General features: G+C 45.7%; 1 protein-coding gene across 1 annotated transcript in view; it reads right to left on the bottom strand.

Moving 5' to 3' along the window:
- SND1 (staphylococcal nuclease and tudor domain containing 1) overlaps window positions 1-12,637 on the bottom strand; it is a 2,477,133-nt gene that overhangs the window by 1,467,121 nt on the left and 997,375 nt on the right. The window lies entirely within an intron of this gene.

The following is a 12,637-nucleotide window of genomic DNA, read 5'->3' on the forward strand; positions in this document are numbered from 1 at the left end:
TGTCCCAACTCTTTCTGTGGGTTTCAGTGACTGCCCTCTGGTAACAGAGTGGAAGTTTTCTTTATACTGAATTGCACTTTCCTTAGGGTCCCAGACCCGTAACAAGTATTCAGTGGTCTTCTGGTAGTGATGTTCTACTCTGCAGCTTCTTTCAACTATTTTATAGTCCCAGCCCCTTCTCTGGTGGTCAGTGGTTTCTTCTTCAAAATTAAAAACGAAAAATTCTCACAGAAGAATACCAATGCTAAACATAAGCGCATGCATTGAATGTTGAAGGAGGGTGAGCCAATTAGATTGCTCAGAATGCAGTTTAACAGCAGCTTAAAAACACTTTGGCTTCTGGCTCACGTCAAAGGCCAATTTAAGTTTTAGCAATGAGCAGTAGAAGAAATGTTAGGGTGAAATAGTGGGTTGATGGGCTTAACATGCTGGCAAATTAAAAAAACGACTTGCCTCAAACAACAGATCTCCAGCATTGATTATAGTCCATAGATTAACATGCTGCTGAATATTGCCCATCATCAGAGATGAAAATTGTCATGATTAATTTTTTAATTAATTAAAGTATTGGGTATTTATAAGGCTCCAATACAGCAATGGTGTTTCAAGGCCCCACAAGAGGATAAAAAAAGGGGGGTGGAAAACAACAGTTCTACTAGGCCTTGTGTCACTCGGATCGTCCAAGTAGAGTAACAAAAAGTGCAAGGGAGAGAGAGGGAGGGGGGGTGGGGTGTTCGGGTGCCGGTCGGAACTGAATGCGATAACGGTCGGGTGGGAGGGGAGTGCAAGGCAGAGTGGAGGGCGAGCAAGTGCTGGGGGAGCAGAGGGGGGTGGGGAGGACCCCAGGGGCTAGGCCAGTGCGAAGGGTAGGCCAGGTGGACAAGTGTGAGGGAATGCAGGGAGATAAGGTCCACATGCTAATACGTGCGAGTACCAGGGGGGGTGAGGGGGTACTGGCGAGGAGTGCCATGTGCCATTGTAGGACTGACAGGGGAATTAGCAGGTGAGAGGGAAGGAAGAAAAGGAGGGTCTTGAGGCGCTTCCAGAACTTATGCCGACCCAGCTCAAGGAGGAGTGGGGCCGGAAGGCCATTCCTGAGGGAGTCTCCTGCGGAAGAGAGATCTACCCCCCACACTCTGCTTGGAAAAGTGACTGATCTGCAGAGAGTTGGAGCTAGAAGTCTGAACGTCTCTTGCAGGGAGGTATTTAGGCAGAGAGTTGGATTTAACAGAGTCCAAGGCCCCAGAAGGCCTTGTGGATGATGCAGAGGGTCTTGAACTTGATCTGCGCAGCAACTGGGAGCCAGTGGAGAGATTTTAGGACTGGAGAGATGCGGTCCCTGGATAAGTCCCCCAGTCCTATTCTGGATTAGTTTAAGGGGGAAAAGGGAGGATAAAGGCAGATTGAGGAAGAGGCAGTTGCAGTAGTCCAGCCTAGAGAGGACCAGAGCTCTGGAGACATTGAGGTTCTGAGGGAAGGTGAGGAAAGTTAGAACGCCACCGAGGATGTGTTGCTGAAAGTGGGCCTTCTTGGCAAGGTATGCAATGTGAGAAGGAAAGAGGAGTCTACGATGACAAATGTTTTTTGCCTCACAAGAGGGTGAGTGGAGGGGAACCATGGAGGGCAGCCACAGTGTAGGAGGGAAGGTGGGAGCTGGGGTCCCAAGGAGTCTTAATGGCATTAAGGCAAAAATCGCTAGCGGCGAGCACCATGCCTGAGTAGCAGTCAGGCAGTCAGGAATGAGAGAAGAAGAAGAGGCGGCAGTGGAGGGAAGCTTGAAGGAGAGCTGTGTGTCGTCTGCATAACACTGGACGAGAAGGCAGAGATCAAGTGGGCCAGAGGGGCAAGGAGAGCCACGGTGAGAGGATAGAGCCCTAAGGGACTTTGCAAGTGGAGAGTGTGATGGAGATAAAATGGCCCAGTTGAACGTGGGAAGGTCAGTCAGAGAGGAAGGAGGTCAACCAGTCCAGTGTCACATCCGTGATGCCAAGGGTATCGCAAAGCCGATTTAAAAGGGTGGCATGATTGACCCTATCAAAGGCAAAGGAAAGATCAAGAAGGATGAGAACCAGAGCAGAGTTGGAAGCAAGTCTTCACAGGTGTTCATGAGTGCAGGTTCCGTGCCTCTGGCAGCTCTGAAGCCAGACTGGTGGTCATGGAGACAACCAACAGATTTGGTGTGGTAGATGAGCTGGGAGATGACCAGCTTCTCCAGAAATTTGCCCAGGAAGGATGTAATGGAGATGGGACAGTAGTCTGCCAGGAAGGAGGGCTCAGCAGAAAGCTTTTTGAGGAGAGGGGTGCACAAGAGAATGCTTATGGGGTAGAGGGAAGGAGCCAGGGGCAAAGGAGTGATTGCAGAAATCAGCCAAGGCTAGAGCAAGGGAGGAAATGTTTTCCTTAATAGTTCTGGAGGAGCAGAGGAGCACCTGTTTGGAGTATACTTTCATAGAGGGAACTTGTATAGAGACCTCATCCAGCGCTATGGGCGAGAGGGAACGGAAGGGAAGTTGGGTGGCCAAGGGAGTGGGTGAAGGAGGAGTAAAGAGTAGAGGGAGGACAGGATGTCCTTAGTTTTGGTTGTGAAGTGGGAGGCCAATGCAGTGGGTCAGGGATGGCAGAGGAGAAGTGGAGACTACAGTAGAATGGGGAGTTCCTTGTAGATTTTGAATAGTTCATCCATGTTGTTAGAGGCCCCAGAGATGCAGGCTTGGATATAGGTCTTCTTCGAGCGGATGTAGGGTCTGTAATGTCTTTGGATTAGGCGGCATGCCAGTCTGTCAGAGCATATGCCTGAAGCCTGCCCCTTCCGCTCAGCAACTCCACACTTGTGTTTGAGAGGCAAGGTCGCAGTCATACCAGATGTTGCACTTAGAGGCAGGCTTCATGCAGATCCTCATGACAGGGGCAAGGATGTCCTGTGTGTTGAGATGGAGAGGTGAAGATTAGCAAGGGATGTGTCAGGTGAGAGGACAGAGCATGGTCAGACCAGGAGATGGGTGTAGCGAGAGGGGGGATGTCTGCTGAGATGAAAGCATCCAAGGTGCGTTCAGCTGAGTGCGTTGGACCAGAGAGAAGAACGGTTAGGTAAAGAGTCTCAGAGGCTGTGGAAGAGACTAGTGGCCGCATCAGGAGAGTCACAGTGAATGTTGAAGTCTCCGAGGAAGAGAACCTTGGAAGTAGAGGCAAGGTCAGACCACTCCGAAAGAAGAGTTGGAACGGACAAGGGGTTCTTAGATGGTGACAAGAGTCGGAGATACATCAAGCCTGCAGACGAGGCATTCAAGGGAAGAGTAGGTACTAGTGTGTATGATAGTAGGGCAGACCCATTAAGGGAAGATCAGGGCCACTGACTCCAGACCGGATAGGCCTGGGCTTAGAGAGGATGTTGTAGCCTTCAGGGAAGAGTGTGCCAAAAACAGTGACAGAGCTGACAATGAACCACGTCTCAGTGAAAGCAAGTACATCTTGGTTTTAGTCTTCAAGGAGGAGACGGATCAGAGGAGTGTTTAAGAGCAGAGCAAGAGTTGAGGGTAGCTAGTTGAAGCTGGTTGCCACCTTTGAAGGTCTTCCGAGGAGGGGTACAGGAATGTGGTATGCCCATCGGTGGAGAAGGGCCAGGGTGGTGGCTGAAGGAAGAGTGGCAGGGGAAGGGAGGAAGTTAAGATACAGAAGACTCCTATCAAGAAGGATGTTGTGCTGAGCACCCTGTGCCATGGCAATGCCATTCTGGTAGACATTAGCAAAGCAATTTTAAATGTACAGTACAAGAAAGTGCACTCATTTTAGTATTCATCCGACTGACGAATTATGCTTTTCTAATGCATAATGTGGAAACAAATCAAAATGTTGGAACAATGAACCAAAGGCATACAATTGTTCACAGCTCTTGATGGTTGTGCGATGAGGCCTGCACCATGGCCTTATCAGGAGAGCAGCAGAGAGGGGATCAGACAGACCCAATCCCTGTTATCCATGGCTGTGCCAGCAAGCTCGCTTGAATGCACTTATCTCCGGCTTTACCTAGTTGCCAAAAATGATTGCCAGTCTTTATTCTAGAAACAGCAAACCTGCCAGCACGAAAGCACATTAACATCCAACAAAAGAGTACCCTAGTAGCAGCCACTGAATTATTACAGGTCCAGGCTCTAAGCAAGATAGCAGTGCAAGCTAGCGTGAAATGGCGCACCACTCCGGGAGAAAGACTAACATGGAGGTGAAAAAACCTACAGAACCACCGCTGCACAACAATGTAAACAGCCGCCTAACATCCACCTGCCCCGCTGCTACAGCAGAGACATTAGAATACCAGGGACTCCAAATGGGGGAACAAACTACCAGGCACTGATTTATCTTCAGTATGCCTAGTGCCAGGCGCTCTGATGTGAAGGTGCAGTCAGTTTCCCAGACCATCATGGCGAAGCAGCAAGCCTGTGCGCAGAAAGTGGGCAGTGCATAGTGCCCTTTTCAAAACACTGTTGCACAGACATGGCCTAGTGGGGAAGAGCGCCAGATTGGATAATACTACTTGGCCAATCCTGGGAGAGGTACATGGGGGTTTAAGCAGGAAACCGGATTTGTGGGTTATCCGGGTGAGGTCAATACTGAATGTGGACCAAGAGACCAGCAGGAGAAAGGAGGGAGAAGTTGCTTGTGGAGGTGATTGATGAAGATGAGGTATTTGTTTAGGAGTGAAAGTGATTCTGCATTTTGAGTATGTGTGTGGTAACTAAGAGTAAGTTAGTGCAAGGAGTGAATGTGAAGTGGTTGATACAGAGTGGAAAAAAGAAATTTGAGTAATTGGGAGGACCAGAAGAGCACTAGCGGGGGACTGAATGAGAAAGGGGGTCCGGAAGAGCTGTGGTGAGATGAGTGGCGGTGAGAGAAGGGTAAAAGTTGGAGGATAGCAGTGGTGGGAGAAGAGTGGTAGTGGTTGAAGAGGATTGGTAGTGAGATGAGAATAAGAGGGGAAAGAAACAAAGGGCGGAGGCGAGGATTCGGTGGAGTGAATCATCGGAGGGACCAGGAGTAAGGGGTGGGGTACGGTGGGGGGGGTGGGAGGGGAGTAGTCCATGGAGAGAAAAAGAGTTAAGAGGGCAGGACTGAAATAACCTGAATAACCCTGAGCAAGTGCAAGGCAAGAGCCTAAACTCCAGTAGCACACTAACCTTCGGTTAGAGTAGGGAGAGAGCAAGGAAGTCCCAGAGGGAGTCGAGATGGCCTGAATTTAGGGACCAGCAATAGAAAAAGAACACAGCCAGTACACAGTAGGTAGTTACCGTTCAGAAGCACTAACCAGGGGTTTATGGAAGCCTGTTGGGGAGGAGATCTCTAAAAAGACTAGAGGGACAGCCACTAGAGCCCACAAAAGTAAAAATAAAGACTTGTACTGTCTCAAACACTCAAGTGGGTTTCAGTGCCATCTGTGACAGTTTCATCCTAATATTTCACATGCATTGCTCAGTGATATATTGCACTTGGATAATTAAAATATCAGAGTACAATGTTCACAATGTATTGTTCGTATAAGTTAAGTAAATGTCTCAATCATGGGGGATCCTCGGGCACTGGACCCACACCCAGAGCAACGTGTTGCCTTAAACTGACCATATGTCTTTTGGGATATGTAATGGTGGCAGCAGCACTGCATAAGTTAATGTGTGTTTGACAGTACATCAAATCCTGCATTCAGAAATCTTTGAGAGCGTATTTCCCAGCGCAGTGCCCCCCACACCGCCTGGCTACCAAAATTAAGTTCAGGAACCTTGCTTGCTCATCAGATTTATATCTAAACCTCCTAATAAACGTAGTTTTCAGTCCAGATTTAATTCTATGCCCACCATGGTCAATGCTTTATCCCTAATCCTCATCCAGAAAGTTTGCATGCAGCAGCATCTCCATTCAAAATGCATTAGGTCTGCATGATCGTGCCCACAACGGGCACAACAATCTGGTTCCAATAGGTGAGATTTGTGGAGTTTATGTGGGGTGTGATGCACCTGGTCTAAGTACTTTTAGTGAGCAAGATTTTGCTCATTTGCTGGCATCCTAGTCCCCAGTCAAGGGTCGTCCCGGTGCTATATCCCACTTCACCTTAGCGGGTAACGTTGCATTTCTCAATCGTTGCACCCCACTATAGATGCCAGAGACAATAAGTCAAAATCATTGGACAGGAAGTATGAGGATTTCTAATGTTTTTTGGCCCTGCAGGAATGCCAGAAATGTAATGTTAACACCAATTGCATCCTGTTGTATGGGCATAAAGTTACACGATAACATGTGCCCCTCATTCTGAGTGGTTTGATCGTAATGAGCTCCATCCATAAACAGATCGCCCAGTGTTTCCATCGCTAATCCCTTGAACTTTGATTTTAGCTGTTTTTCAAATGTGATAAGCAGACCTGGTGTATTAAATAGTGGTAGCAGTGCACTGTATGGTATATCACATCCACATGCCTTTACTACTTGCCGAAGTGTTGCCCATGTTACATGCCAGGGCTTAATTATATTCTTACGTTGTTTTATGGTCCACAAGACTAAAGCACCAAGCAATGTCAGATTACAGGAGACTCTGTATGCAAATGTGGCATCTCATGTTCCCCAAACAACCAGGCAGCAAATTGTGCCTGTACCACCCTGTAATACTACTATATATCTGGTATCGGCAGGCCACCCTTTTCGTATCGCAGAGACGACGTTGTCAAGGATACTTGCAAGTTCTTATGTGCCCAAATGAGTCTGGACATCAGAGTCCTGACTCTTCCAAAGTAAATGGGATGGTGGAATTTAAGGGGCATTTTGATATACATAGTAATTTGGGGAGGACCACCATCCCTGCCCCTCCACAAGATGGGCCGGTGCAACCATCTAAATTTTAGATTCAATATCCGCCATTGATTTTATGTATTTTTCTTTTAGATTAGTAGACCCCAGGATATCCAAGTATTTCAATTTACAGTCCTGCCATAAACCCCAGGTTCTCAGACTCAATGTACTCGGGGTGATGTAATGACTTCCCCCAACTTGCCAGATTGGTTTTTATCTTGTATAATGAGCGCCAGGTTCTCTGTCAGGTGTCTGATGAAAAAGTATATAATCTGCATATAGTTAAACCATTATGTTTTCTTAAACCTGTATCCCCTTTGCTTGTGCTCCTCCCAAAACACGCAAGCCAGTGCTCTAAAGCCAAAGCAAAGAGCAATGGGGAACGAGGGAGCCTTCGCACATGCCCTTGTGGAGTCAGAAGGGCTCAGAGGTGGTGTTTGGGCAGATAATATCCTTTGGGGTCGTTTAAAGCTATTTAGTAATGCTGAAAACAGCAAGCGCCTAAGCCTATTTGGTGCAGTACTCCAAAAAGGAAGGTCATTCAATGGTCAAACACCGTTTTGTTGTTTAGTGTATCCAGGATCGCTAGCACTTTGGAGTCAACATACAATCCAAGCAGGTTGTGCTTTGTTGTCCTGCCCGGGATAAAACCGGTCTGAACAGGTAAGGAATCTGCTGAATTAACCTGCTTGCTAATATTTTTGCTAACATTCTATAGGATTTACGTTGATCTGGCTTATCTGATACTAATAGCAGGGTGATAAATGCCACCCTGCTCGACCCAGGTAATGCACTATTCTCCAATGATTCATCAGATACCCTTTTTTTTCAGTATGGAGCTAGGACGTCTATAGAACTTTGCAGTCAGGCCATCCATTCCTGGGGTTTTCGCATTAGGGATGGACTTCCCTGCCTCTTTGATTTCATCTACTGCAAAGCCAATATTATAGGACTCCAGTTCATAACTCAGGGTCAGTGTTCCAGTCTGTTTAGAAGTTCTGGCATTTCTCTGTTAAATGTCCCTGTTTGTGATGTATACAGGCCCTTGTTATATTATAAAAATACATTATTATTATTAATGTCGCGCTCACCCAATTCTCAAGTGCGTCAGCTTCATTTTGACTGTTTACAGCTATATTTACCATCTGTCAGATGCAATTATCAGCAATATCCACCACAGCGGATACAGCCTGGTTTGATGCCGATTCACCCTTTCGAAGATGCGCCAGGGCTTCATCTTGTTGTCTGGAGAGAACTGAAGCATGGAACCCAGCTTATACCAAATCTCAGAGTCATCCCTGGCCAGGTTTACTCTACAGTGTGCTCCCTTAATAGTTGTTGCTGCAGTAGTAACTATTTCCTCCATCCCATCCAACTGCATGACCACCACATTTGGGGAAACTGCACATGGATAGGAAGGATTTGCAAAGCTACTCCTGGCAGCTGCAGAAACCGGAGACACTCAGGACTAGGCTGCACAATGTAATATTTTGGGGCACTGTTTGATAATCAGTATTTATCCAACTGATGGCTCAATGCCAGTGCCAACATGGTGATGTGCACCGTCAACAGATCATCTTCCCAGATATCCTCCATAATGGGAAAAAAACACCAATTCTCTGGCCCAGTACCTCCTCTAGTACAATACGTCTTCCTCTTTGCACCATGGAGAGCAAATCAAACATCTTTGCTGCCTTAGCCATCATTGTGTGGGACACACCAATTTCGTCCCAGAGTGTCTCTCTGTGGGTGTTCCTCAGATTCCACATCGCGGGAATATGTGGTCAAACTCCTATGTCATGAAAGAGTGCCTAGGAGCTGTATAGGATTAGCACCCCCCCCCTTGCGAGTCAATGTCTGGCTCGAGGTCAGTGTCTTGAGGTCTAAACGGTCTCAGCGATTCCAGTATGGGTCTTCGTGGAGGCTGCAGTTGGGGGCCTCAGAATAAAGTCATCTGCAATTCCAGCACCAGAGTTTTAAGAGTATGAAGCATATCTTTTCACACGATAGGCAGGGGTGCATCATGGCGCTTCCCCTATTTTCCCAATTTATAAACGATATTGCATGCAGGATTAACATGTTGGAAGTTAATGCACCGCTATTGGGCAGCAAAAAGTTGGGCATTTTACTATTTGCCGATGATGCTGTTTTAGGATAAAGACTTATAAAATATAATTTCAAAGTCTAAAGCTATAATTTTTACCCCTAAGAACTCTTATATGTATTCATTTTAGTTGAGTAACTTTAATTTGGAACAGATGGAGGGTTGTGTCTATCTCGGGTTATTGGTTCGCTCTAATTGCAGTTGGAGTTTCCAGGTAAAGAAAATATTAAATACCCTGTCCAGGAGGGGACTGGCAGTGATTAGCTTCAACAATAAGTATGGAGGGAGAAGTATTTCCCCCCACAATGGAAATTTATACCATGCAGGATGTGCCTGCTGCATTATTTATTCAGATACTCGCAGCTTGGTCTCGGAGAAGAATAAATTACGAAAGCGTCTCCTTAACCTTCCCAAAAGTTCTCTGAATTTACCGATCAAACATGAGCTGGGCTGGAGTATTTGATAAAGCTGCGACCATTGCTATACCGGATGAGACTATGGCATACAAGTGAATTTGTAGTATACCGGGAGGTAATGAGCGACCTGCTGCATCAGAATGGTCTTCCATTGTTTCAATTTATAAAACAATTTAAAAACATATGGCCATATGAAGGTAACATATGTACCTTCCTCCGCTGTGGAAAGACCCCATTCAGTAAGGGAATAATTACAAACTTGTTTTGAGGGAGGCTTATGACATGTTTTTTAAATGAGATGTAAACAATCGTGGCGGGGAAAAGGTGGTGCTTGAATTTTTAGAGTTGAAAAGGGTTTTTCTATTGGAAACCTATATACATATCCCTTTTAATACAATGGGAACACTTTAATGTTAAAGTTTAGATCAGGAATTCTCCAGTTCATTATATTGGTGCATGTTCAAGGAAAGATTCTCTAGATAAATGACCATTCAGTACCACCTTGGTGGAAGATACTATGTATTTTACTTGTATTTGCCCTTTATATATCTCTGCAAGGATATGTTTAAGACCGCTGTGTTGAGTGCCAAACAAGGACCGTTGCTCGACCTACAGGCTGCTGAAAATAATGGATAAAAATTCTATATTTCGATTAAGTATTTAGCCTCTGCTTTGCACGCATTTTTTAATTCTCATCTACGAATTATTAATTTTTATGATGTACAATGCACATTTTATGGCCTTTTAAATTTACAAACTTTTTATGGCACTACCGAAATAAAACACTTTCAACATGTGCTTCAGGTTGCAGTGCTGGCCTTGCCATTTACAAAGGCTTTTGGTGCAAGTCTTGCTTCCTCAACGCTCCCTCGAAGAACACCTTCCAATTCTTCATTTTCAGAATAGATCTCATGTTACAGGCTAGCTTTCAGTGGGATCCCAGATGGCTCCAAGACCATGGACGGAAAAATGGGCACAGTGTTTTGTCGAATGAGAAACCCACTGAATGAGTCAACATAACCATTTCTGATAGTGTAGTGGAGTCTTTCAATGAACATCTGGTTGACTGAGGGAAGAACCATCTCAATGATGAACAGGCAATATTCATGGTTGTGAACTAAGCAGTTGATCATATTGCGGTCGACAAGCTTGCCAAAGATGGCCCTGCCGCTGATGGGGCAAACAGGGTTGCCATTGGCCAGATCATGGACACCATTGGTTTCACTTTCAATAACTTCCATAACTATTTTGTCGACAGATTGGAGACACTGCCAGTGCCTGTTGCCCTGAATAACGGCTAGTCCACAAGGATTTGGAACTAGACTGTATGGTGGACAGGTCCTTCATTTCACTGGCATTTTTTCCTGCTTTTTGCGTAGACTAGTGAAAAATAGAATTTACGTACATAAAGGGCTTATAGCTGATACTTTGAGCGTGGACCGGTAGATACCTTTTATACATTGACGTATCGCGAAAGAAGGAAATTGTATGAAAGTGACTTTAGCATATACAGACAAGTTCACTATTTTGAACAGGAAGACCGTGGCAAGAAGAGATTACCAAGTCTCGACAAGACCAGTGGACTGCTAGAAATATGGGAATTGGATTGCAGTATTTTGTTAGAACCTGCACCGTGATGAGCACAGAAAAAGGAGACACGTATACAACTATTACAAAGTAATGACGAGACTAACCTAAAAAATAGAAAAGGCCCAAAATGCAAAGCTGGAGAGGAAGAATAGAATTAAGTCAAAAAACAGTATAAAGGATTCAACATAACGAAGACACTCACATGGTAGGAATGATCGTGTGCTGCACTAGTTTGAACATATATGGAGAGAGATATTAGCATCTTGGATGAAGTCATTTTAACATCTGGTAGGTCCAACAGAGTCAGAACTTACCAGATGCTGGATCAGATGCCCCCATGCCTTTCTCCAAACATACCCCTGGCCTATAACTTTCCCTCAGTGCATTACTAGAGAAGGATTGACCGATGTTGCAGAACTCCATTTAATGTTGTTATAAACTGTATAAACACTAATTTTTGTCCTCTATATAAACATGTTTCGTCTTCCATGTGTAGCAGCTTTTGGACGAGCTTTTCTCAACTTTGTCCCCTTCAACCATGCTGAGGTGTGGGGCTACAAGTCACACTGCTTCGTCTCTGAGGAGTGCATGAGGCAATCCTTCCCGCTTTCCTGGGGAGCTCCCATTGAGTGAAACATCCCCAAATGTTGCAAACAGGCAAGATCTTATCTTGCGTTCCACGCAGCGATGTTTGAGGTTATAGGTTTTAAGATTCTTTAAAAAAATGCGAGTGAATTGAGATCTTCAAGCGGACTTCCAATTCTGAATGTATGATAAATAATCTCAATATGGCCCCCCAGGGGCGCAGCTAAGCGGCAAATGCCCTAAAATGTGTAATCTAAAATTAAAGCGAGTGTAGTGTCGGGTAATGTACTTTTAACATTACTTTGTTAATGCACAAAGTATTCCCGGCTTGAGGACAGTAAATAGTGAAGAGCATGTGGATCTATGGAACATTACAGACCTTGGCGTTGGTCAGCAAGTTTTTCCCTCACCGCATTGCTGTACTTTACCTGCATCTTTTGAGCACACAGTCTGCTTTTCCACTCAAGAATTAAGCGCATCCTACGTCAGGGTAAATTGAACCAACATCCCCAGCATCACATGAACTCCTGCAAATGCTAAACAAGAATTAATTGGTCTATCTTTAATGGTAAGAGGTACCCGCTGTGAACGTAGCCCAGCGGGGGATTCCCACTCGAGACCCATCAAGTGATGCCAAGTCGATATTTAAACCTATTGTCTGTTCTGCTGGAAACACCCCAATGTAACCCCTAGTGCCATTTGACTGACGGCCCCCCTGCACGCAAAGCAATAGGCAAATGGCGTACACGGTATAAAACATTTTACAAGGAGCAGGAAGAGAAACCCAGGTAAGCCTCCTCGGCTCCATCTCGCAGAGACACCCCAAGAGCACGAAGGCTGTCAGAGTTCAAATGCCTCCACCAATCTGTATCACTCGCAAGGCGCAGGTAAAAATAGCCCCGATTGCGAGCAATTCCCCTACCGCCCGTTGCTGCTAGAGCTCCTCTATACATCCCCCCCCCAATAAAGATGAAATGAAAGGCTGCCACTGACCCCCCTGCTGGAGCTGGCTTAATGGTTCTGCTGTCAAGGAGGAAAAGCCCAAGCTGTGAGGCTTCTTAAACACTGCTCCCAGTCCAGGGAAAGTGCACAAAGGCACTTTCAGAATACCTGCCTC

This window comes from Ambystoma mexicanum, chromosome 12 (assembly GCF_040938575.1).
Source record: "Ambystoma mexicanum isolate Mex_15411 chromosome 12, UKY_AmexF1_1, whole genome shotgun sequence".
NCBI classification, from domain to species: domain Eukaryota; kingdom Metazoa; phylum Chordata; class Amphibia; order Caudata; family Ambystomatidae; genus Ambystoma; species Ambystoma mexicanum.